This window comes from Triticum aestivum, chromosome 3D, assembly GCF_018294505.1.
Source record: "Triticum aestivum cultivar Chinese Spring chromosome 3D, IWGSC CS RefSeq v2.1, whole genome shotgun sequence".
Classification (NCBI taxonomy): domain Eukaryota; kingdom Viridiplantae; phylum Streptophyta; class Magnoliopsida; order Poales; family Poaceae; genus Triticum; species Triticum aestivum.
Genome location: NC_057802.1, coordinates 577068461 through 577090665, shown reverse-complemented (window position 1 = coordinate 577090665; position 22205 = coordinate 577068461). Strand labels below are relative to the sequence as shown.

Sequence of the window (22205 nt, the reverse complement as noted above, 5' to 3'; positions counted from 1 at the left end):
CATCTAGTTTTTGCCGTAACCCTCTCAACTTTCTTGCACATGCTATGTGGATGAAATGATGATACCATGCCAACTTTCAACCTTTTCAGAGTTCATTTGAAATGCTTTTCAATTTTAGGGTCTTATAGCTCAAAATAATTAGTAAATGCATGAAAAATAACAGGCCAAAAATTAAAAATTATGCCACCTACTGGGCCACCACGGCCTGAATACGATTAGAAACCCATCCATGGGCCAGGATTCAGGCCCGCAGAAGGCCCAGTAGGCCCACAGGCATGTACAGAGAGGTTAGGCCCGTAAGCCTGCTTTAGAGAGGAGCTCGACAGCTCAGGCGCACCGCACCTTATAAACAGGTGCGGCTCTCTCTCAGCTAGCGAGGTGGGACTAAACTCACCACCACGCCGCTGTGCAAGGCCATTGGTCCCGGTTGGTGGCACGAACCGGGACCAATTCCACCCTTTGGTCCCGGTTGGTGCCACGAACCGGTACTAATGAGGCTGTGGCCCCACGAGCACCTTTAGTACCGGTTCGTGGCACGAACCGGTACTAGAGTTTCTTACTAAGCAGTTTTTTAGTCCCACCTCGCTAGCTGAGAGGCACTAGGAGCGGTTTATAAGCCCTGAGTGCAGAGACGATGAAGAAGAGGCGCAATGCTCACGTTGCTTAGCTTCAAGCCTTGAGGAATAAGGTAGACTGCATGGAGCTATGTGCAGTGCAGTCTACACTATTCCGAAAGGCTTGAAGCAAATCAACGAGCATTGCGCCTCTTTTTTATTTTTAATAACTTATTACAACTCCGGACTTCTTGTGTTCCGACAAAATAAAATAAACTTTAATAAAATTTATGAAACTAAAATTAACAAAGTATTTTCTGTTCAAAACATTATAAGAAACCTCTAGTATTATTGAAACTAAAATCATATAAAATTGATGCAACTAAAATTATCGAAGTATTTTCTGTTCAAAATCATTAAAAGCAAAAAGAATTTTCATAAAGAACTTTTTTGATAGAAACTTTAATAGCAAAAAGAATTATCATAAAGTAAAATAAATAAGTAATTAGAAACAAAATAAAATAAAATAAATAAGTTTTTTGTTGTAAGTAGAAACAAAACAAAATAAATAAAGCAAAAAAGAAAACAAAAAAACTAAATACAGCAAAAAGAATTTTCATAAAGAACTTTTTTGATAGAAACTTTAATAGCAAAAAGAATTATCATAAAGTAAAATAAATAAGTAATTAGAAACAAAATAAAATAAAATAAATAAGTTTTTGTTGTAAGTAGAAACAAAACAAAATAAAGAAAGAAAAAAAGAAAACTAAAAACTAAATACAGCAAAAAAAATTGTTGGGGCGCTGTCCGCTGGGCCCTCCAACCCTCGGGTTTGCAAATACAGGCCCAGAAGGGCTAGAGGGCTCAACGGGCAGCGCGCCAAAGTTAGGCCCAGAAGCCTGCTATAGAGAGGAGTTCGAGACAGCAGCCGCAGCGGGGCTTATAAACCACTCCGAGCCCTTCTCAACTAGCAAGGTGGGACTAAACTTTTGGCCGCGACGCGGGCAGCAAGAGGCCTTTGGTCCCGGGTGGTGCCACCAACCGGGACTAAAGGAGTGCATTGGTACCGGTTCGTGGCACCAACCGGGACCAATGCCCCCCCTTTAGTCCCGGTTGGTGTCACCAACCGGGACCAAAGGCCGCCGCTTCCCGCCCTTTGCGCTGCTGAAAAGAGGGCTTTGGTCCCGGTTGGTGGCACCAACCGGGACTAATGCCTACCTTTAGTCCCGGTTGGTGCTACGAACCGGGACTAAAGGCTTTGCTATATAAGTTCACACTTAGGAAATTTTCAGAGTTACCTAGCAGTTGCCGCCCCGACGACGCCGACGCCGCCCGCCGCCCCCGCCGCCGCCGTCGCCGTCGCCCGTGCCCGTCGTCGCCGTCGCCGTTGCCCGCGCCCTCGCCGTCAGCCGCGCCCCTGCCCCGACGCGCGCCGCCCCGGCCCGTCCCCGTCGTCGCCGTCGCCCTGCCCCGCCCTTCGCCGCCGACGCCTCTGCCCCTGCCCCGACCACACCGCCGTCGCCTCTGCCCCTGCCCCGACGCACCGCCGTCGCCTTGGTCAGGGCCGGCACTGCCCCCTAATTCCTCCCTGTTTTTTCTGCACATTTATATGCTTATATGTATATGTATGAGTATATGTATGTGTGTATATCTGTTTATATGTCCTTTTTTAGATCTTTTTTTTGCATTTTCTCTGTGTATATGTATGTATATATGTTCTCTGTGTATATATATGTTCATGTATATATGCAAAAGATAGATTTTTAGAAAAGTTAGGATTTTTTTCTGTTCATAGATTTTTTTGGTGATATTAATTATTGTAGAATATGCAAATGTTTGTATATTCATATGAACAATGCATTAGGCAAAACCTTTACTTTTTTTCGAAATTTTCTATTTGAACATTTTTTTATGAATGAGAGGAAAAAGGAAAATAAGAAGAGGAAGAAAGGAGAAGAAGAGGAGAGGAAGAAGAGGAGAAATAAATAAGAAGAGGAAAAAAGAAGAAAAAGAAGAGGAGAAGAAGAAAGGAATAGAAGAGAAGAAGAAAAAATAGAAAAAATTCTATTTTTTCTTCTTCTCTCCTCTATTCCTTTCTTCTTCTCCTCTTTTTTTCTTCTTTTTTTCTTCGATCTTCTCCTCTATTCCTTTTCTTCTTCTCCTCTTTTTGTTTCTTCTTCGTTTTCTTATGTTTTATCGGGTCTGTCGTCGTCGATATACCCCTCTCCCGATAACTTCAACACGAGGGGGGGTCGATATACCCCCTCCCCGATAATATTATTTTCCCATGTACGTTCATTGTCGTTGTCGATATAACCCCCTCCCGATAACTTCAACACGTGGGGGGGGGTCGATATACCCCCTCCCCGATAACATTATTTTCCCATGTATGTATGTCGTCGTTGTCGATATATATAACTCCCTCCCAGATAACTTCGACATGATGGACGGTCGATATTTATACCCCCTCTCGACCGTGATAACTTATACCACGGGAGCACCCCCCGGCCCTCTCGCTCGACCAAAACTCTCGATCACACCCAAACCGTAGAAAAAAACGATGTCGGTCTCCTACCCCCTCCCGCCGCGCCCCTACCCTTGAAGCGTTGCTGAGGCCACCCCAAACCCGGAATAAGCTAGGTCTACGTTTGCACTAACCACCTGCTGTCATGTTTGTGTAATAATTGCCATGTTGTAATATTTGCAGAAACAATGGAGCACGGACGAGACGAGCAAGCAGAAGAGGTGTTGGGGGACATAATCTTAGCCGGAGGTGATATCTTGTCGTATCTTAACGACAATGATGGTCTGGAAGAACAGGGTGAAGAAGCAGGCTACGGTGATCGAAGAGTGGAGGAGGAAAGACATGATTATGATGGCTCCGGTGACCCAATGCTGGTGCAAGAAGGAGCCCGTGGTGACGGCTCCGGTGACCGAACAGAGTCCGGCCAGGTAAATATATTAGTTAAGCCTGTGCTGACTAGCTAATTGATGCATTCATTGTTTTGGTATGTACACATATTAATTAACACTCGTCTTTCTTCTTTTTTCTAGCCCTCCGGATCGAGCACAACTGCGGTAAAGAGACGAGGCCCGAAGAGAAAGTTGCGCTCGGATGAAAGGTTTGAGATCACAGCAATCGCGCGCGACGGCCAACCGATTGAACCCATCCGGACAAAGGATGCATTTGCTGCTCAGTGCGGGGTTCTAGTTAGGGACAAGATCCCGATCAGCATCCACCAATGGTATAAGCCTAAGAAGGAAGACCCTGAGGTGTCTTATGTCAATGATATGCAGAAAGATGATCTTTGGACTGAGCTGAAGGCAAATTTCACCCTACCGCCAGAGGAGGATCCGGAGAAGCCAGTTAAAGAGCAATTAATCAAGTCTCATGCTCTTAAGAAGATGGCAGACCTATTCAGGAGGTGGAAGAATGAGCTGAAAACGTTTGTCGACAAAGAAGAGACACCAGAATTCATCGGCCGGTATGAGAAGATCAGAGATCACTGGCCCGCATTTGTGGCCCACAAGACATCGGAAAAGAGTAAGAAGATGTCAGCGACAAACAAGAAGAATGCTGCGAAGAAGAAGCTTCACCATCGCACGGGGTCAGGTGGCTACCTCAAAGCCCGGCCTAAGTGGGCCAAGGCTGAGAATGATCTGCTTGAAAAAGGGATCGAACCACAGACAATGAACTGGACAGACCGTTGCCGGACTTGGTTCTTCGGGGCTGGCGGAACCTTGGACCCTGTATCAGGGAGGTGCGTTTGGACGAACGAGCTTTTGAGAATACCAGTCAAGAAGATTCAGCAATATATCGATGCAGCGCAGGAAGGGACGTTCGTTCCAGACAGAGAGAACGACGAGCTCACAATGGCCCTCGGGAATCCTGAGCACCCTGGACGGACACGAGGCACGCCAGGCTCCGTTCCGTGGAAGGCTGGTTTTCCGGACGCAGGCGGTTACAAAAGCCAGGAGAGGAGGAAAAAATGGAGCAGACCCAAATTCAGAAGCTGCACGAAAGGGTTCAAGCGCTAGAGGAACGAGACAGCAATCGACATGCCGAAACTACCCCCGAAGCTACCCCGCCATCTCAGCGGAGAAGCAGCGTGGCTTCCACCGAGCTGCTTCAGCTGGAGCATGTCTTGACGGCTCCTGCTAGCTACCCCGTGGATGCTATCACGGAGTCTCAACATTGCCACCTTATGGCGCAATGGCAGAACTTCAAAGTCAAGGCGGCTGTTGGCTCTGTTTTACCTCCTGAACCCGGCGCAACCTACCATTGCCGGCCGATTCCAGAAGGATATGCTAGGGTGATGGTGGATGAAATAACGGAGGGATTTGAGGACCTCCAGCTTGACCACCCTACCGGTGAAGGGGAGACTCGGCTGGGTTTAGCTCTGAAGACTCCGTGCCTATGGCGGAAGGAGCTCATCAACCTTCCGAACTGGACGGCTCCGGCGAGTAAGGGCAGTCCGCCTCCTCCTCCGCCTCCTCCTCCGGCGAGTGATCAGGGCACTCAGCCTCCTTCTCCGGCGCGTGGCGGCACTCCGCCTCCTCCTCGCCTCCTCCTCCGGCGAGTGATCAGGGCACTCAGCCTCCTTCTCCGGCGCGTGGCGGCACTCCGCCTCCTTCTCCGCCTGCGCCGGCGCGCCAGAGCAGCCAGCCTCCTCCTTCTCCGCCTCGTCAGCAAGGGCGGAAGAGACCCGCCGCCGCTGCGGCTGCTCCGGCGCGTCGTAGTCCTTCTCCTCCGCCTCGTAAGCAAGGAAAGAAGACAGCCGCAGCCGCTCCGTCTGCTCTGCCGGCGTCTAGCAGTACAGCTGCCAGAGGCGGGAGGCAATACAGATTCGGTCCTTCTCTGAAGACTCCAGAGAAGTTACCATACGAGAGGACCGAGGAGGAAACCAGGAAGATCGTGCGAGCCGAAGTGACAAACTTCTTTGAAGGGGTGAAAGCAAAGAAACATCCACCTCCGGAGGAGAAGGTAGATCCGGTGAAAGCAAAGCGCACTCTGGCTGCCCTGACAAAACCACCAAAGTCTCCGCCGAGAGGCAACTATGAGCGCATTCTTGCAAAGACATATGCCGAAGCGGAGCGGTCGGGAAGTACTGTCAGTGATCAAAGGTTAAAAGAACGACGAGCTGGGAAAAAAATTGCCCAGCTCGGCGAACAAGCGAACCAATCGTGCCCCCCGCTCAAGGTGTCAAAAGACATCGTCGCTAATGATCCGAGGATGGTGCCCGGTTATAGCAATCTTGGAGATTACCTGCCCGACGATGTACATTATGAAATCATGGAGGTGGACGAACACAAATACCATTACGGGAAGCCTCTCGTCAAAGATGAAAGATCTCTAACAACGATGATGCGAAGATTACATGATTGGTACATGAAAACCTGCAGAGAGTCTGATGGGACGAGTACTTTGACGCTGAGAGTTAAACCGGAGCATGACCTCGTTGGAATTGAACTGCTGAATGTTCCATTTGAGGATTTCTTCCAGTTTTACAATCAAAAGGCCCTCGATAAAACAACGATCACTTGCTACTGTCTGTAAGTAGTACTACTTCTGTCATTAAGTCTCTCTATATAGGTCAGCTCTTTCATTGCATGTATTTATAATTATCCTCACTATATTATGCAGATTGAAGATCGCCGAATTGAAGAAAAGACAAATCGGTGATATTGGGTTCATTAACACAAATCTCATAGATGCATATACGGTTGAAAAACATCCCAAAGAAGCCGAGGCCAACTTGCTACAATCGTTGGTATTAAATCAAAACAAAGATATAATACTCTTTCCTTACAACTTCAAGTGAGTGTTACTGTCTTGTGCATATTCGGTTTCCCTTATTAGTCCAGGTTATGGTAATGTAATTGATGACTTATGCATGCATGCGCAGCTTCCACTATATTCTCCTAGAGATTAAGCTTGAGCAGGGAGTAGTAACCGTCTTAGACTCGAGACGAAAAGATCCCCAGGACTATGCGAACATGACTCAAATGCTCGAGAAGTAAGTTAAATCGATCATTATCCACCATATCAGCAACTTTGTTCATTTCCTGATATCAAGTAATTGTTTTCTTTGTCTGGCAGGGTTTGGAGAAAATTCACCACAAAAGCTCCGGGACTGCCGAAGAAGCTGCAATTTAAACACCCGAAAGTAAGTACTATAGTAGCATGTTCCGCGCATCTCCTAGTGATTCAAGCGCTAGTTTCATCAATACCATTTAGCATGCTTGCTTATCAGTTTGATTGACCTCTATTTCTTGTAAAGTGGTTGTGGCAGGAACCCGGGAATAATTACTGTGGATACTACGTTTGCGAGTCCATCCGCTACACGACCTGTGAGCGGGGCTACTCTGACGAACAATATGAAGTGCGTAAGCAATAATATTCACAATTTTATTTTATTACCATCATTTGTGTTGAGTTTCATTTATTCATATATATATGTATTGACCCCCTTCTTCAAATTAGATGTTTCGGAAGCGGGATGAACTCCTAGCACCAGATCGTATGCGAGGAATTCAAGAGGAATTGGCGGCATTCTTCCTTGACCACGTGATCGCTGAAAACGGAGAATACTATGTGGACCCTGTGTTCTTACAATTTAATTAGGAGATTGTATTGTAAGAGATAATTATTGTATATATGTAGCCGGTAGTGTCGGATAGATATACGAGAACTTGTTGTTCGACCAATCTCTCGGAGAAGGAGAGGTGGTCGATATCACTTCTCTCTGTATGCATATGTTCATGACGATCTTCTGTTTCTTTCATTTGATTACTAGCTAGCGTGTCTAGTCCTCTCCATACGTATATAGTACGTAGCGTCGACCAAGCACGGAGATAAGAGAGGACACTTCTCTCTATTAATTAGCTAGCTAACACAATATATGAAACACCTAAATTAACCCCCCAACCCCCCCCCCTTTCAAAAAAAAAATCCCAGCCCCTGAAATGCTGACGCGTGGATGCCTATTGGTCCCGGTTGGTGACACCAACCGGGACAAAAGGCCCTGCCTATTGGTCCCGGTTGGTGGCACTAACCGGGACCAAAGGCCCCCCTGCCTGGGCTGGCAGCAGCGGCCACGTGGAGGACCTTCTGTCCCGGTTCGTGTAAGAACCGGGACTAAAGGGTAAGGGCTTTAGTAACGACCCTTTAGTCCCGGTTCGAAAACCGGGACAAAAGGCCCTTACAAACCGGGGTAAAAGCCCCTTTTCCTACTAGTGGTCTGTTACAAAGGGATTTCATTTTTTTTGAACTTGTTTGAACTCCATAGTTTTTCTGTGTTCAAAATGCACCATTCAAAGCCACATTATCAATTTTCAACCCTTTCTGACTTCATTTGTTATTTTTCATGCATTTACTGATTATTTTGAGCTATACGACCCTGAAATTGAAAAGCATTTCAAATGAACTCTGAAAAGGTTGAAAGTTGGCATGGTATCATCATTTCATCCACATAGCATGTGCAAGAAAGTAGAGATGGTTACGGCAAAAACTGGATGCACTTCGTGTACAAAACGGACAATCTCTTTCGAAGTATCAGGGTTTCATACGGAAACTCGTCTGTTACAAAGGGATTTCATTTTTTTGAACTTATTTGAACTCCAAACTTTTTCTGTGTTCAAAATGCACCATTCAAAGCCACATCATCTATTTTCAACCGTTTCTGACTTCATTTGTTATTTTTCATGCATTTACTGATTATTTTGAGCTATAAGACCCTGAAATTGAAAAACATTTCAAATGAACTCCGAAAAACGTTGAAAGTTGTCATGGTATCATCATTTCACCCACATAACATGTGCAAGAAAGTAGAGAGGGTTACGGCAAAAACTGGATGCACTTCGTGTACAAAACGGACAATCTCTTTCGAAGTATCAGGGTTTCATACGGAAACTCGTCTGGTACAAAGGGATTTCATTTTTTTTGAACTTATTTGAACTCCAGAGTTTTTCTGTGTTTAAAATGCACCATTCAAAGCCACATCATCAATTTTCAACCCTTTCTGACTTCATTTGTTATTTTTCATGCATTTACTGATTATTTTGAGCTATAAGACCCTGAAATTGATAAGCATTTCAAATTAACTCTGAAAAAGGTTGAAAGTTGGCATGGTATCATCATTTCATCCACATAGCATGTGCAAGAAAGTAGAGAGGGTTATGGCAAAAACTGGATGCACTTCGTGTACAAAACGGACAATCTCTTTCGAAGTATCAGGGTTTCATACGGAAACTCGTCTATTACAAAGGAATTTCATTTTTTTTGAACTTATTTGAACTCCAGAGTTTTTCGATGTTCAAAATGTACCATTCAAAGCCACATCATCAATTTTCAACCCTTTCTGACTTCATTTGTTATTTTTCATCCATTTACTGATTATTTTGAGCTATAAGACCCTGAAATTGATAAGTGACCTAATTAATAGAAGTGCATCATCACACTAAAACCAAAGTACACACATAGTTCTCATTGAACAACATATAGCTCTGCAGAGCATCTAATTAAACCATCCATTGAAATTATGTAAAACATTTCAATGCAACAACAAATGCGATCATAATCGCAACCAAGGTAACAATTGATCCAACTGCATAATGATACCAAGCCTCGGTATGAATGGCATATTTTCTAATCTTTCTAATCTTCAACCGCATTGCATCCATCTTGATCTTGTGATCATCGACGATATCCGCAACATGCAACTCCAATATCATCTTCTCCTCCTTAATTTGTTTTTATTTTTTCCTTCAAGTAATTGTTTTCTTCTTCAACTAAATTTAATCTCTCGACAATAGGGTCGGTTGGAATTTCCCGGTTCAACCACCTCCTAGATAAATAAAATCTATGTCACGTTGGTCGGCATAATTGTCATAAACAATAAATGAACCAAATAGTTATAAAAAGATAATATATACCACATCCGAATCATAGACAGGACGAGGGCCGACGAGGGCGGATACCAAAACCATCGCACTATATAATAACAAGGAATAATAAAAGTAAGAAATTAGACAAGTATCTATCTGAAGTAAGAATTTTTTTTTCTTTCAAAAAAAAGATAAGAACAAGAGGCTCACCACGGTGGTGCCGGCGACGAGATCGGCGCGGGCGATCGATGGCGGTGAAGACGGGGACGGGACGTGATGGACCGCTAAACATAGACAAATCTCGGGGAAAATGGAGCTCGGAGGTCGAGTTCCGAGAGGAAAAAGATTAACTAGTGTTGTCTCAAACATTTCATCGAACACCTCATGTGCATAGGAGGTGAGCTAGAGCACCCAAATGCCCTCCCCTCGCGGGCCAGAAAAAACAGAGCACTCTGGAGTGCTCTACCGCGGCGATGGGGTATATATAGGCAACTCATTTGTCCCGGTTCGTGGCAGGAACCGGAACTAAAGCTCCCCCTTCTGTCCCGGTTCGAGCCACGAACCGGGACCAATGCCCACGAGGTCCCGGCCGGCCTCCTGGGCTCACGAACCGGGACTAATGCCCGCCATGGGTCCCGGTTCATGCAGAACCGGGACTAATGGGCTGGCCAGGCCCGAACAAAAGCCCTGTTTTCTAGTAGTGGTCCATTGTCCTTACGTGTCGCAAACTGAAAGGTTGGAGCGCTGCACGCGTGGACGCGTCCGGCCGAAAGTTCGGCTGGCGGAAATCCCGATCTGTTGGAACGCCAGCGTGACCAGAGAGAGATTCCTGGCGGAAAAGGAGGCGGCGTCCAAAGGAAGAATTCCCTTAAGAAGGGAAGAGGGACGAGGAAGTTGCAGACGCTAAGACATAAGTGTAGTACTACCAATTAAGCTCAGTACGTACCGATCGATCTGTCACATGAGGATTCCGGTTCACTATTGTCCGGCTGGGAATGGACCCGGCCGTGACTTGTTTGGTTGCAACCTCCATATCCCGTGCTCAACGACGCCATGCATGCATGGCCCGATGGATGGATTGCTCTAGAATCAAATATATGCATGCGAGTAGGTTATCTTGCTCAAAAAAAGTTGGACACTATGAGGATGAGGCGTACTAGAGTACCAATCAAGAGAGCTCGATCACTAGCTAGTTTCCTCCGAGTCTTGTTGATGGACCCGTTGTTTGCGTCTAGGAGCACTCCTACTCTACTGAAGGTTTTGGATTTCGCTTTTACATTTTTACGGGAGCCAAACGAAATGGGCGAAATCCGCTATTTCGGATTTTTTGGGAAAGACTAGGACGAAAAGCACAAATTGAAAATTGAAACTTAAAATAAAAAATGACCGAAATTTGGACGAAAAATGACCGAAATTTTCTATTAAAAAAAAGGTTGGACGAAGAGAACCAGAACATACGGCATAATCAAATTCATCGGAAGGAAAACTGAAGCAGAATGGACAAATTTCAGAATTAACATTCCGAATCGCAGTGTACAAGCTGGCTTTTCATCATTGTTATCAAGATCAAAGACACGATACGAACTGGAAAGAACTGGCCTTCCAAGCACGTGGTGCTGCCGCTCAATCGCTGGCACCTACATCTGGTTCTCCAGTGCTCCATGGAAGAAGTGAATGGAAAGTAGGAGAACGAGGAGGAGGATGTGGGCCTCCAGTGGAGGAGGATGGGAGGAGGCGGCGCTGTCACATGTCCCTCGGCTTGAGTCGCCGGCAGCCGCCGCCGCCGCGCTGTAAAGGAAAGTGGAGGCCGCACGGTCAAAACTAGGGTTGGAACGCTTCGGTATGGCCTTTTATACCATCGGGGCATATCCGTGAGCTTTGTTCGACCATGGGCCGGACCAGAAATTCAAAAAGGGCCGAATTTTTTGGCCAGCTTTTATTTGTACCGGGCCTGAACGAAATGGCCGAATTCTGGCGGAAAATCGAAAATTTCGGCCGAAATCCAAAACTCTTCTCTACTGAGTGTAGATAAATTCAAGCCGGCCAGTTGGTAGTGGATGGGATCAGGCAAAAACAACAAATTTGACATGTGAACGAAAAGAATTCATAAACTGAACTGTCTTTAAAAAAATTTCACTCCACTGACCCTTTTGTGTAGCGCCCGACAGCCAGGCGTCACACTATACTGTGCAGCGCCTGACTGACAGGCGCTACATATTTGACCAGCATCGCTCACCGGATTACCTGAAAATTGCTAAATCAGTGTGTAACGCCTGAGAGCTAGGCGCTACACTGTACACGCCTAGCTTGTAGGAATTGGTTTTGCTTCGCTGCACTGTCCTGAGCCGACGAGAGATACATGCATGATGACCTGTCGCGCTTTGTGATGACGGTTAGAGACCAGCGTATGTCACGGGGTCACGAGGCCCAACACATATGCATGCAAGTCCATCCACTGAACTCCGCCCTCACACCGGCAAGCAGCCCTGCGTCACTGATTTCTTTGACGTGGCGTGTTGCAGGGAAGGCGCAGGATCCGCTGCATGCACTTTCAATATGATCCGGTCTTTGGCCAGGCCAGCTGGGTCAGCATGCATGCATCTTCCGGCACGACGTGACCACTGCCTGCCGTGAGCTCCCCTGTCCCGCGCTGTATTAAAACCCGTAGCACTTGTCGTCGGCCTGTGACAGCGCAGCGCAGCGAAACAAAATCAAAACCCCCGATCTCTGCACGTGTAGCGCCATACTGACTTGGTAATTTTTAGCCAGTTCGGAATGCGATGCTAGTGTAGTGCCTGTTAGTTAGGCTCTGCATAGTATAGTGTGACGCCTCGCTGTCGGGCGCTACACAAAGAGTTAGTGAAGTGACTTTTTTTCAAAGACAGTTCAGTTGTGAATTCTTTTCATCCACAGGTCAAATTTGTCATTTTTGCCATGGGATCACTCCTCTTTTTTTTTTTTTGCGGGTCAATGGGATCACTCCTCGCACCGACGCACCTACACGCTATGCTGCTGGCTGGCTATAAAAGCAGAGCCTTCCTATAGTGGTTTCGGTGCACTCTCTTCTGTTCCACTCTCGAGCTCCTTTCTGTTCCAGTTGGTACGTACCTAGACCGACATCCCAATGACGACCGGCGCCATGGTTTCAGTTCCACTCCTCCTCATCCTCGTGCTGCTGCGAGCCACCACCGGCGTTGCAGCCGACGCCGACCCTTGGTGCGTCCCCAGGGACGACCTCAAGATCAATTTCGACCTCTTCATCACAGGGAGGGACTACCTACAAGTTGAGGAGGTAATGCCTGCCACAAGCTGCTGCTGCTGCTTCTTCTCCCCTGGGCCGGCTGCATATTTTGATTTTGACACGTCCGTCCCCAGCTTCTCAGGTATACAAGAGGGTTGTGGGGTTGAGCAGCTACAAGGCGTACGGCAAGCCGGTGATGGCCAAGCAGACGGGTGTTACTATAGTTTCTCGTATTTAAGACCCTAAAATAATTTCTTCTTCTGTGATTATATATAGGGGGGGGGGGGGGGCACAGCCCCCTAAGGATACACATAGCTCCATCGTTCCTACATACATACCGCCGTTATTATCTTAAAACTACCAAAGTGGCCTGCTCGATGCGCGGACTTGAATTTTATGAAGTTCAATGATGATAACATATTATTTGATCTTCTAAAAGAACTATAACAAAATGTGATGACATTTGAAATATAATACTTTTGCCAACATAGTTTTCTCTTAAGTATGTTCCATTTTTTTATTGATATATAGATATATGTGTTATCCATTTATCATTTACCTCCTAATTATGCATACCATATTATCCTTTTTTTTTATGACCAGTCGCGTCGCATACATTATATTTATGTTATTTTTCTTGCATTTTATCATGTTGATTTGTTATTTTTGTTTATACAATAATTTAATAGTTCTCATTGTTTTGGTGTAGGCATAGGTAAGTTTTCTATCGATATGTTTGGCAAAAAACTTTTGCTATTTATGTGCCTAATTGCCATAATAATTGTAATTTAATGAATTTTTTACTGTAAGTGTTTTTTAGTTTGGTATATAAAGTTTGGTTTTTTACTTTGATGTGTAGTAAGCACTAAGCAGAACCAATGTTAGCTCCGGTAGATTCCCGTGCATATGTACAGAGGACGGCAACAACAAAGGGATGCCACAGGGGAGAGAACTATGTTACTACGATGAAGACATATGGTCAGTCAGAGGAGAGGCTCGATCGATCTCACTTGTGGCTCCATCGCCCGGGCAAGCTGCCGCAAAACCATAGAGACGATGGCTGGCTATTGCGGGGGATATGGAAGAGACATAGTTGTGATGTTTTTACCATTGGTGCTACGGCTTGTTTTGGGGCATTTTTTCGATTGGCACATTATGCAGTCTCCCCGTGGCGGTGGATAGGATTTGTGAAATTGGTTGGTCAAGATTTATTAATGGAAATTATCTTTAGAAATCAATGGTTAGATGTTGGGATTTTTCAAAGTATTTTTCTTTTTCTTTGGTTAGCCCTTAATGTACTCTTAATATATAATAGGTACGTATCAAGTTATTTAGTCCCCATCTTTTAGTTTTTATATACTTCCTTATCTTTCTTTGTCTAGTTTTTGGCACATCAGAAATTTAATTGTTCGGGGATTTTTTGCACACCAGAAACTGTTTACTTATGCAAAATTGTATTTCTTATTTACATTCTATTTGATGTTTTTTAGCTTTTGTCATTCTTCATTTACGGTGTATCTCATGTAGGGTATTAATGCATGTACATCCTTGCATCTGTAATTAGATGAATGATTCTGAGACACGTGTAAGAGATACAACTTGTGCCTATCTTAGATTCGGCAAACGTTGTGTGCGACATGAAAATATAGGGCAAATTGATTTGTCTACCGTCTTCACACATGCAAGAGGTTAGGTTGGTTATTGCTTGAGGTGTAAGGGAAGCATACATATGTTGGCTGCACTAAAAAGTTTGCAGCTTTAGAAGATCCTCAACATACCCAAGGTATGGATCATCGCTACTTCTGATCGCAAGAAGTATCGGAGAATTATTTCTCAAACTTGCTTGGCGCATAGATGATACTAACATAAATCTATGCACTGATGATTGCTCCATCCGTCCATGGATGTAACATGACATGTGTGGCCTAGAATAATCTGCAAGAGTCAAAGACGGAATATTCCCATCATATTGCAATGGTGGTTAAACTTACCAATTAGATTTTCGTTTGGTCTCTACACTCCACATTGGTGGAAGACACGTTGGATCACTCGATAGGGAATATATCCGGAGGAACTATAGCGTACAACATGCCCTGAGGACTCGATCAAGTTACTGCAATTTTTTTTCTTGCGTCCATATATCTAAGTAAGAAATACATGTAGCATATAGAGTGTCATTAGTCCAAAATAAGATAACACATTGTCTGGCTAATTATGCTTGTACGGCCCGTAGAACCGATTGTTGGTTGCAACATGGTCCGGATTTTATTTCTAATGTTGTACTGCACTATTGTAACCCGATGAAACATTGAATAAATCTCCCTATTTGCCGCAAAAAAATAAATTAGTCCACGTCCTGTCTAGAGGCAATGCATGTATATTTTTTTCTTCGTGCATCCATATAAACATGTATGCATGTACGCATATAGAAAAGGAATAAGCCCACACCATGCATGCATGCATGTCACCATGTAGGTTATATATTTTCTTAGGAAAACGTTTGGTTTAATCCGGATGATTTCTTCCCTATGTAAACCGCGTCCTATGCGCACCACGTGTCCCCTGCGGGGCCGCCACCGCTCCATCCCAGCGGACCCAGCCTTATCTTCTCGCTATGTATCTTCCCCTTCTCCACACGTTTTCTTCTTTTCCCCGTTTCATCCTCAGGCAACACTGCTAGAAAGAGGCCATCGATCCCCTGGCCAGCAACCACCAAAGCTGGGAACCGGAAGTGGCCACCGCCCGCGGCCTTATAATGCTACTCTGCACCAACACCGCCCCTGTTGCAAAGCAGCCACACTACTGCGGCATTCACGCATGGCCCGCAGCCGCCATTGATGCAAGCAGGGGAAGGTCGACACCGGGAACGCTACAGTGCGGTTGCAGCAAGGTCGGGCGGAGAGCATCTCTGGCAAGCACGGCTGTAAGGTACGCACGTGACGAGCATCTTCCTCAACTCCGGCCGTCGCCACCGGCGGTGCTGCGTTGCAACGCCACCGGTGCTGACAGTGAGGGGGCTGCGGTGAGCACGTTTGATGCTGCTGCTTTTTTGCAACAACACCACTGCTACTCTAAGGGTAGTCGTGCGGCTCGTCGGAACGGTGCGTCGGGGCATCTCCCTCAACTCCGGCGGAAGCATAGACGACACTACAATGGAGCTTCGCCGGACTCCGTCGATGCTGCGTTGGAGCTCCGCCGGAGTTGCAATGAAGCTTCGCCGGAGTCCGCGGTGCCACCTTGGAGCTCCGCCGGAGTTGCAATGGAGCTTCACCGGACTCCATCGATACTGCGTTGGAGCTCCGCCGAACGCTGTCAGGATGCGTTGGAGCTATAGACACGCCGCACAGTGCTGAAGTGGAGCTTTGCCGGAGAGCCAGTAGCGCTGAGTTGGAGCTGGTCTGCTGCTGTGGCGTTGCCGCATCGAACGGCCACCAGCATGTTCATCCGACGGCTGGCTAGGCGGTCGGATGATTTGTAGCATCCGCCATTTTCTTACGAAGAAAGTTCTACTCCCATGCATACACGTTAGGTCACGTTATATTTTTTAAAATATCAGAACTGCACGTAATCCCTTTTTTTTGAATCAGACGCTAATTCTTATTATAGGATGGAGCCGCATGTACAGGCTAAGGATAGCTGTGGTTTTTCTTCTTCTTTTAGAGATGAATTTTATATTTATATATATATATATATATAATATATAATATATATATATATATATAGGATTTTGGATGCATTTAAGTAATTATTAATAACATTTTTTAGATGCAAATATTATTTATCATTGCTATGATATTTATATTAAGGGGCCTCAAATTTTACTTTCGCCCCGGGCCCCCAAAATCTCGGGACCGGCCCTGTCCTTACCAAACGGTTGCACACTTCGATATAGATGAGAATATCTCCGAGGGAAAGCACATAGCAAGATACATGCTTACCTACGGGACGGATCCTTTGTGTGTGTGATGAACTGATGACACGAGGAATCTACTATATCACTAAGCTCCGGGGTGGAAACGCTCAGCTTCGATTCAGCCCAATCGATTACCGTGGTGGATCGATTTTGACTAGTCTCCCAAGGCATCCGAATTTGGGCCGTCCTTTGCTGCCTAAAATGATCTCAGTCGTCCACAACGCCCACGGTAGAAAACCTAACCGTCTCTCCTGTCGTACTCGCTCCCTCCGATTTTCAGCCCCTACTCGGTCTCCTGCACGGCCGACCTCCTCCTCTTCCCGTAGCCCTCATCCCCGCCTCTCTCATGCCGCTGCTGCCCTCCGCCTACCCCATCCCATGTTCCTCTCCATTGCGCGTGGCGACTGGACGGCCCCCACCTCCTTCACCAAGGCAACGACAGGAGGAGCGGCGCCATCTCCACTGACGGCTGCCACGTCGTGATGGACATCATCGTTCCTCTGCTGCAAGCCCACTGCCAACCCTCCACCTCCTCCACATCCCACTCGCTCGATGTTGCAAGAGCAATTGGAGGTCGCGAGGAGATGAAGCAGCTTGAGGATAAATTGATGAAAATATCTAGAATATTTTGCCTTTGTCTTATTTGTGAAGTGGGCTATGCATGGGTATGTTGATTAGGTATGTTTTGTTCTATATTGTTTTGTTATAGGTTTGACATCTGGCATTCTGTCGGAAATTAGGTATGTTGATTGTCTTTAACTAACTGGGCTATGCATGGGTATGAATTAGTATCACACAACACAAAGCATGCTCATGCCCTTTAGCATGGTGGGGTGGTTACAATTTTTGCATTGAATTACCTTCCGCGCAGGCTTGTACAGTTGATGGAATTCATATGTTTGATACGAGCAGTGTAGGGATGTTGCAATTTTTCAGTTCCTCGCCTTGTATTATTTGAAAATAGTTGGCTCCTATCGGTGCATTTAGCAATATAAATATTAATTGCTTGATTTATTTCTCTTTCTGTTGATGGTTTACTTTTGTAGCACGGCGAAGAAATGTGTGTCTGCACTATGCAACATGTAATTTTGAATTGCGTTTTCCCATATGGATGCTCTGTTTTATCAACATTGCACAGTTTGTTCTTGGTTTCAGCTTGACTTTGTAGTAACTGTATCAACACTACTTGGTATTACTTTTCCTTTTGGATGGTGTGTAAACTTAACATGTTGCTTATTTGATGGGCCTGAGTTGTGTCTAGCATTGGACATGTAAACTCATAATTGTATGCTTTGAGTGCTAGGATATGGGATAATCAAAAGATGGGTATCAATGCATGCACGCCGTAGGATGAACAAGAACTGGGGATATATATAATTATTCATACTGCAAGAATAATTATGCAAGACAAGACTGTTCATCCAAGTTAAAATATTGGGTCATGCAGGAAGACTAATATATTCAACAATGCATGGATGACTCATACAACGGTGCATGCAAGAGTTGGAATTAAATATCATGGAAAGAGCTCCAATGGAGACAAGAGCTTCAGTCTGGACAAGATCATCTGTCAAGACAAGGTTTTCAGTCTAGACAAAATCATCTGTCAAGACAAAGATTTTAGTCTGGACAAAATCATCTGTCAGGACAAAGATTTGAGTCTGGACAAAACCATTTGTCAAGACAAAGTCATGCATTGGAATCATGCATGGCTATGCAAACATAGATGCTTGACTGTGCAAACTACAAGGCACATAAAATAGGGGGCTGTTTCATCAGCTCACACAAAGGAACATGCAAGACGTAGAAGTTGTTCCAAGGCATGCTGTAGTACACCAGCTAGAGAGGAATAAAGTCACTGACCACAAGGTGCCCCTCGTGCGCTATAAAAGGGGGAGGACTGAGCGCTGCGAAAGAAACACATAACACCAGACTCCAGAGCATTGCAACATTCTAGCGTCACAACCCTCACACTCCTCAGTAGCCGTAGTATTAGTAGCTAGCTCCAGTTGTAATAAAGCCTTTGAGGCATTGAATCTCCCCGTGGTGGAGGTAGGCAGAAGGTAGTCCTGTTTTCTCTTTGTAATCCCTTCGGCGTCTCCCGGAAGGGAAATCCGTATGTAAATTATGTTGTCGAAATGAAGTAGTTTTGTGTTTAACTTGGTCCTCCTATTATGAATTTATGAGATGAGTTCTTACGTATGTAAGAGATCCTATAGGAAAAAACTCTGCTGGTAGTTCTCTATTTAGCCTGTGTGGCGTTTGTTGAGAACCTTATAGGCTTATGGAAGTGTTCCCTTCGGGTGGAATTACCTGGGAAGGCGGTAGGAATTTATCGCATAAATTCGCAATATATACATCAAGTGAAAGAACGTAGCTGCTTCTGAAGCAACACAGTGATAAATACAGAGAGTACCATGTAGGATTAACACGACCGCTGCATACCCGTATGCTGTCTCGTTGGTTTCGCCAAACCGTAAAATATCCTGCATAAACATATAAAATATAATAATTAGTAAATTAAGTTAATTATGAATCCATTAATTAAATAAATTGTAGTATTAAATAATTTCAAAAAATTTAGCTAACTAAGTTTTCATACTAAATAGTCTCGTATTCTGGATATTTAATAATTTTGAAATTTACATATTTGTGTGTTGGTATCTCAACTAGTGTTTAATCATTGAATGACTAAAGTATTTGAATTTTAAAGTTAGTTCAGGTAGAATAATTTCAACTAAATAAAATATTATCATATTGTGCAGAATACCTTCGGAAGAACATACGTGGCATACTTCTCATAGCCAACTAAATTTAATTGTTGACCTCATTCATAACTTTTATATATCTTAGGGAAAAAGGTAAGATAACTTAGACAAAAAAATTGAAAGTCTGCTAAGAGAACATCCAAATTAGTAGAAAAATAAAAAAGGTTTGAATAATAAAATTGATCTAGTTCTACAGAAATTAGAAGAATCAAAAGGAAGAAATCTTATAGCTTGTAAAATAACGATTATATTAAAGAAGAGGTTTTATCCATACGAAAGAATCTAAGTGGTGTCCTAAATAAAAGTATAGATTCATTATGAGGTGCTGAAATAAGACACAATATATTTGAAGTTAAAACGCTAGTACAAGAAATAAAGACTTTGGTCATATCATAATTTGCATGAGTGAATATAGCCAAGCACAAAAAGAAGTAGAAAAGTACTTAGCACCTCCTGTTGGATTTTCATATCACGATTCACCAAAAGAAGACTCCAGAATAATTATAAGGGAGAATAACACGAATCTGCAGCTGCTAGTCCAGATTTTGAAGAAGCTTAATACTAAATGAGGTAATAACTAGTTGGTATTATCTTCATCCGGAATAGTCTCATCGTCTAAAAGTATCAATTCCGAAAAATGGAACTATCTAAAAGCCTCGCTCGAAGAGACAAGACCATCCAGTTAATAAGGCATGATTCAAGATTGCTAACCATGATAAATAGGAGATCATGCAAGGGTGACGACATAGATAATTTAGAAGATGTTATAGACATGGAACGCGAATTAGAAAGATACCAGAGAGACATGTTAAGAAAAATAAGACCGCAACAGGTACATCACATGGGTATATTTGAAAGTAACAGAAGATTATATAGAATATCTAGAGAAACAGAATTAAGTGTCATAACATATCCAGCCGATTTAAGAATTGTTAGCAAAAATATTGAGAATGAACTCAAATATTCGGGTTATAAATATATTCACCAAGGCATGTATATTATTTGAGTAAAAGAAATGACAAGATTGAAATTAGGAACGAAGGTACTAATGACATTACAAGATAAAAGATGTGAGTCGGTAGAAAAAGCATCCTTAGGCTTTATGGAAGGAGATATGAATAAAAATAGATTAAGAACAGATATAGGTCCAAACTTAATGATGCCTGTAAAAGAATTTATTGAAAAAAATGAGCTTTGTTTCCAAACCAAAGGAATTGACCATTTTAAAGGAAGATATTTGTTAGTAAGCATTGGATTCATAGGAAGACTCACTAATAAAAGCAACTCTAGATACAAAGTAGACGTAAATGATGTAATAGAAAGCATGCAATGTAAAGTCATAAAATTTATGAGCCCTCTTAAAATTGGCGCTGAAGAGAGAGCAGGACAGAATGGGATGTAAGCGAACTAATAGAGAAGAAAGAGTTGAAGCAACTAGAAAATTATATGAGCTCTCAAAATAGCGAAGGAAGTAGCAGCATTAGGTTCATGAACTATAATTCACAGCCTTAGACGATATATAATCTTTCATGTCAAAAACAGAGAGTAGTGATAGTAAGAATAAATGTCTAAAACAATGTATGGAAAAAGGCAGATTTAGAAGATGAATTAAATCACTGGGAAGAAAAAATAAAACTTATAAACTAGGAATATAATAATGACAAATATTTCGTTAAGTGTCTTGAAATTGGTAAAACTTTAGATGATAATAAAGGAGAGGTATCTAGAATATGTCAGTCATAAATAAAATTCACAACCCGTTAGCATATAACGTAGAAACATATATTAATGGTACAAAATATATAACAGATGAAATGACAATAAGAGATTTATCTGTAATAAAGGATGACATGATATTAGGATTAAGATTTTTACAACATTCTCTCCAGACCACTATTATACATGAGGAAGGCATTACATTTTTCCCCTATCAAGATATTGTTACTATTATACATGAGAAAAGTCTCATATTTAGGGGAATCATCTTCTTTAACCTTCTGGGAGCTTGATGCTTCTCCCTTTGTATATTTAGGAAAAGATGGAGTGGTCATAATGCTACTTATGCCTCTCTGACTTCTCATATATTCTTTAGCTTTTGGGTCTATATAATAAATTTTCCCTATTAAGCTTATTGCCCATTTTAGGGACTCATTGTAATCATCATGTCTTTTCCATGATAAGTCTCCATTCTTTCACCTTGCATCAAATTTCTCTTTTAAAACATCTTCAAAGCTCATATATATTCCTGGTTTACTTCCATCAAATATTATATATAGCATGTCTTCTTTTTGCACTTTCTTTTGTGCTGCTTTGAGGGTGCCTTTGTTCAATAAATTGAAGTATTCAGATAGGTTGTTAAGATTTGCCAGCATGTACCCTTTATCTTCCCTTTTATTGGTGTAATGATACCAGAAATTATCTAGTATGCACCTCTGGATGTCATTAATATTGATATGACTTTTGGGCATGAAGTTGAATGTTCCTGGTGCAAATATTTTGGGCTTATTTTCTTCTCCAAACATGTAAGCTTCATATCCTCCATGAAGAAATCCTTTCTTAATTTCAGCAAAATTGATGAGCGAGAGAATATGTAAGGTAAACTATTATCCTCCCTTTGATATGTTCAAATATTACTTTATAACCATTCCCTGCTATAGTATCTTCGAATAATAACCATATTTTAGTCGAACTTTTGTTACTATTAATCTGATTATAATATCTACATATTGCTTCACAGACTGTTTGCACTATAAATTCCTTAAACCCTAAGTATAATCTAAAAGCGTTAATTGCGTGAACCACCGCAAGAATTTCTCTATCAATATATAAAGCCCTTTGTGTAA

General features: G+C 43.3%; 1 long non-coding RNA gene across 1 annotated transcript; it reads left to right on the top strand.

Annotated features, from left to right (window-relative positions):
* Positions 1-15332: 15332 nt before the first annotated feature.
* Positions 15333-18753, top strand: LOC123080613 (uncharacterized). Its single transcript, XR_006438494.1, has 2 exons — positions 15333-15609; positions 17898-18753. It is a non-coding gene; the product is annotated as an uncharacterized lncRNA (long non-coding RNA).
* Positions 18754-22205: the final 3452 nt, after the last annotated feature.